Source organism: Mya arenaria, chromosome 14 (assembly GCF_026914265.1).
Source record: "Mya arenaria isolate MELC-2E11 chromosome 14, ASM2691426v1".
NCBI lineage: Eukaryota > Metazoa > Mollusca > Bivalvia > Myida > Myidae > Mya > Mya arenaria.
The window spans coordinates 58,559,526-58,565,097 of NC_069135.1; the positions used below are offsets into that span (position 1 = coordinate 58,559,526).

Below are 5,572 nucleotides of genomic sequence, written 5' to 3' on the forward strand. Positions count from 1 at the left end.
ACTCGAAACTTCTTAAGTCCCTAATGACAGGATTAAGCTTAGCTCACTATTTTTGCTTTTCAATAATTTACGTAATACTTGGTTCTTTAAGAGTTTTTATACTATAGATAGGAATTATCTTTATGATTATCGCAATAAACCATTTTTAGCTCTACTGGCCAAAGGCCAGTAGAGCTTATGAGATGGTAATGTGTACGTTGTATGTGCGTCTGTGCCTCAGTGCGTCTGTAAACAATTGCTTGTGAGCACGATACAGTATTTAAATATCCATCAGAGCTCGGTTCCTTTCGAAAACCAGCAAGATCCGCCCATGAATGCCTAGATTATGGCCCTTGAAAGTATAAAAAATGCTATTTTTAGCCATGTCTACATTTATAGCCAAGTCTAGGATTAAAGAGAGACAACTTGTTTTTTTGGTTGTGCAGTTTGTTTCATGGTGTACTCTCCCTTGCCCTTGTTGAAAGAGATCAAAATTACAATTTAAAGGGGTTGGTTAATTTTTAGCTCAATTGGCCAAAGACCAGAGGTATCATCGTTTGTGCATCCATCTAAACACAATTGTTTGTAAAAGTTTGTTCAATTATGCATCTGGGGTCATTACTGGCCATGCCCCCGGTTCACAGGTTTGGTATACTTGAATTGGAAAATGTTTGAAATTCTTTTTTGTCTGAAACTGCTAGGCAGACCCTTGCTATTTTTAATAAGGCATAATTTAGTAGTCCGCTACCATGGTTGTTCAAATTATGCCCCTGGTGTCAAAACTGGCCCTGTCCCGGGGGTCACAAGTTTCCTAGAGACTTGTTTGAGAATTTTTTCAAAATCTTGTTTCAAACCACAAGGCTCATACCTTTGATATTTGTTGTGGAGCATCAAATGATGACCGTCTAGCAAAACAGTTGAAATTATGCCAAAGTTGGCCCCACCCCTTTTGACCTACTTTTTTATTTTAAAGCTACAGCAATGAAATTTGGACCATGTGTAAAGTTTTGCAAACGAGCATCAATGTTGTCTTCGGATGACATTGACTTTGACCTTTTGACCTACCCTTTTATTTTTAAAGCTACAGCAATGAAATTTCGACCATGTGTACAGTTTTGCGCACGAGCATTGATGTTGTCCTTGGATAACCTTCACTGTGACCTTTTGACCTACGTTCTTATTTTTGAAGATATAGCAATGAAAATTGGACCATGTGTACTATTTGGTAAATAAATATTTAGTTTGTACTTAGATGACCTTGTTTGTGACCTCTTTACCTACTTTCTTATTTTTGAATTTACAGCAATAAAATTTGGACCATGTGTACAGTTTTGCAAACAAGTATCAATGTTGCCCTCGGATGACCTTGACTGTGACCTTTTGACCTACTTTCTTAATTTTGAAGCTACAGCAGTGAACTTTTGACCATAAGTACAGTTTTGAAAACAAATATTTTTTTTGCCTCCTTAACTTGGCACATATTAAAATAGTTCATGCAACTAATCTGTTTACAACACTTTCTCTCCTCAGATGTTGAATGTGCAACGTTTTTAGCTAACCCAAACACAAAACGTGAACTATATGTTTGTTGCCTATTACCCATACATACATGCTCTGGATTATAAATGACCACAAGAGCCATGCCAGCAGAGCATAGGCCCTCATGGGCCTCTTGGTCATTTATAAAATTCAAATTAAAGTATGTATTTCGACCAACTGAAATAAGCTACTTAAGCCTGTTAAGCTTAAGAAGTTTCGAGAAATTGGGGCTAGGATGATTATCTAAGTCAGAGTAGTGGACCTTGCTGTACATGTGTGCATTGGCGCTGGTAACATGTGTGCCTAGATTTAATTGAATATCTTATCGGAATATCTGGGTTTTTTTTAGTTATGGCCAATGTTAAAGTATTTGCACTACAACAACGATGATGATGCTGCAAACTTAGGAGCTAGAAGTTGTTATGATCTTGAATCTGAAACTTATACAACCTTGGCAACATGACTTAAAACCTAAAACCATATTTGTTATTTGCAAAAACGTCTGGCATTATTTAGTTTTTACTAAAAGTACTTTTATTATTCCATGAATTTTTTTAATGCTCCCTCAAACAGCAGGCTGTAAGGGTTCGTTACTGTTGAAAGATTAAGAAAGAAGCTGTCAAGATTATTTATTTATTTAATAGTTACTGTTCAAAATACACAACAAAAATTTGAGTGAAGTATATATTTATGCAATTTAGAATTTACCTATTTTTCCAGCAATCCGTCTCAAATATGTACCCAGCTTATTTTTTAAGATTTGCCGTTTTGCAACTTAACCAGACATAACTTTATAATGTGGTTTCTCATCTGTAGAAAAACACACACATTATAATCTAAGTCTTAAAGCTGCACTCTCACAGATAAAACGTTTTGACAACTTTATTTTTGTCTTGGAACGAGCCAGTTTTTGCGAAAATCCATTTAAACCAGTTAAATAAGATTGCTGGAAAAAATAATCGCAGATTTTTATATTTAAGTTCAAAAATTGATGTTTTAAGCATTTTTCTTAACCCGTTAGTAACTGTTTAGGCCATAAAACACTAGTTTTCGAACGGAAATATGAAAATCTGCGATATGATCTTTTGTCAGCAATCTTTTATCATTGGTTTGCAGATATTTATGCAAAAATTTGCTCTTTCCATAACAAAATATAAAAAGGTTGTCAAAACGTTCAATCTGTGAGAGTGCATCTTTAACATAATGTGAGAAATTTTAATGACTAAATGCTGGCTCCACCCTTCTTAATCATTCTAATTTACACAATATGTTCTAACTATTTACTTAAAGTATTTTATTTGATTGCAGTAGTTATTGGATGCAGATGCCAACTTAATGGGAAATCTTCAATGGAAATCACGTAAGTGGTCTATTTTCAGCATCTGAGTTTATTTCTGTGAATAAACCAGACCATCCTCCCGGTTGTCATTTAGTGGTCACACTAAACTATTATAATTAAAACCCAACATCCTGTTTGGATACGTGGGTGATGAAATATGTTCTTACTTTCTGGATAAGAAATATAATGATTTATTATTCATTCCGTCAAATCTCGTTATGTCGAAGTCATTCCGGTTGAAACATCGGGAAATCATTCGAGATAACGAACATTCGAAATAACCGAAATATAAATTCGACATAACCATAACATCGAAATAACAGAGTTTGACATATCGAGTTTCCCCTATGTTTTGTACCTAGAAGTATCAACTCAACTTAATGTTTCTAATATCCTCTTAAAAGGACTCACTGACAGATTTTATTTTGGCAATGTTTTGTTTTTAAACTTTGTTCAAATCACGGACCTGTCCATGTTCAAATTGAGCTATATCACTTTTTTTTGATGAGCAAATAAAACACTAGAGACAGTAACTGACAGATACTCCTTTAACAAAATAGTGAAAGCCCAAGTCTGAAATATTTCAATTTCTGCAAAATAGAGCATTTTTGTCACATTTTTAAACAGCTTTATTTTGAATGTTTAGTGATGTTTTATTATTGAAACAAGCGGTTTTCTTTTAAAATTCACACATTTTTTGGTCGATGTCTGACCCTATAAAACAGGATCGTGTCCCTTTAACATGTTCTGTGGCGGATCCGTGGTCTAGTGGTAACACACTTGACTATCAATCCTGGGGTCGCAAGTTTTGCCCCGCCGCACCACTAAAAATACCAATCATCTTCCGGAAGGGACGTTAAATGGGGGTCCCGTGTGACAGTGATATACACTGGTGCACGTTAAAGAACCAGGGTAGCTCTAACCAGGGATACAGTTTGTCTGTGCACTTAAAACCCAAAATGACTAACAATCTTATAGGAACACTCGCCGAATGGACATGGCCCGAATGCGAGTATAAATAAACTTACACACCTTAACATGTTATTTCAAAAAAAATTAAAAAACGGCGTGTCTCTCGTTTATACACTTAAGTTTATGGTCAGTGTGCTGAAAGTAACTTATACTCTCTTAATTCTAGTGATTTCAAAACAGTTTTACAGTCGAAACCCGTTCGCTCGATATTGCTTTGCTCAATTTCCTCGTTGGCTCGAACATGATGTTAAAGACCGATTTTAGATAACTCTATATAAGCACTCCCGCTTGACTCGATATTTTCGAGGTATTTTGGCCGGTCCCTGGGATATCGAGCCATTTTGACTGTATTAGCATATTCAAGAAGAACATTGCCAATACACAAAGATCATACTAAATAGCATTTAATGACCCTACATGTATTGTGACGTTGACCTTTATCCAAAAGGTTCAAAGTTCAATTCTTCAATTATCAAATTACTATATATATATATATTGAGAAAATCGAATTGGCAAAGGAAAGTATGTGCGTCATTAAATGGTTGTATATTACCTTGGGCCATATTACAGAACCGTCTTAAGAGATCTTTAACTATCTAAGTGGTAACATTTGCATTTGTGTATTTCTTAAAGGCGCACAATATACGTTGATGCAAAATAAATAAATAAATAAATAAATAAATAAATGTATTTTTAGCAATAGTCGAAACTCGCTATGTCGAACTCTGTTATCTCGATGTCCTGGTTTTGTCAAAATCTTTTTCGAAAATGTTAGTGCAATTGTACATTTTTTTTTGTATTTCAGCTATGTCGAATGATCGTTATCTCGAAGTATTTCCCGAAGTCCTAGCGACTTCGACATAGCGTTTTTTTACTGTATGTAAGGCGTTTTTTTTTTAACTGAGGACTCTGTGGCCACGCATATATTAAATGAAAAACGCCATATATGAAGGCTAGTATTTTTTATCTGCACACATCATGGCTTTTTTTTGTTTTGATCACAATACCCAATAAGATTAACACAATACCGCAATAAAAAAAATGTTGCATCTAACTTTATTGTGCGCCTTTAAAGGAAACCTTGCTTTAAAGTGGTGGCTTTCTTGTTTTCCCCTTTGTTTAAAACTGAAGTGTTCCATATTCTAAAATGTAATTAACTTTTTAAAGCATAACACTTTCTAACAATGAAATAACTGAAACAGTTAGAAATTGCTGAATTTAAGGAAGTTGTTGAATATAAGGAAAATGTACACTTTTAACTTAATAACTGTAAAACGACCCATGTGTTTAAAGCTGCGCTCTCTGTGAGAGATTGCTGACAAAAGATCAGATCGCAGATTTTCATATTTCTGTTTTGTCAACTTTTTCATTTTTTGTCTTGGAACGAGCCGATTTTTGCGAAAATCACTGGAAACTAGTTATACTGTTAGTAACGGTTTAAGCTATATAGCATTAATTTTCGAACGGAAACATGAAAATCTCGGATCTGATCTTTTGTCAGCAATCTTTTATCATTGGTTTGCAGATACTTACGCAAAAAATTGCTCTTTCCAAGACAAAAAATAAAAAAGTTATAAAAATGATAAATCTGTGAGAGTGCCGGTTTAAAGTTAAACAACTTTGCCTTTACTTCTGAACTTAAACTAAGGACAATACTTAACAATAGATTTACCCGCTTGAATTAACTAAGAAGGATTGCCGAAAGTAAACTTCTCATTAAAACGGTTTTAAATGCGATTATAT

The 5,572-nt window shown here is 34.4% G+C and overlaps 1 protein-coding gene across 1 annotated transcript in view; it reads right to left on the reverse strand.

Moving 5' to 3' along the window:
* The window catches only part of LOC128217300 (G-patch domain and KOW motifs-containing protein-like), a 95,871-nt gene that overhangs the window by 62,609 nt on the left and 27,690 nt on the right, over nucleotides 1-5,572 (reverse strand). The gene's annotated exons all lie outside the window — the stretch shown is intronic.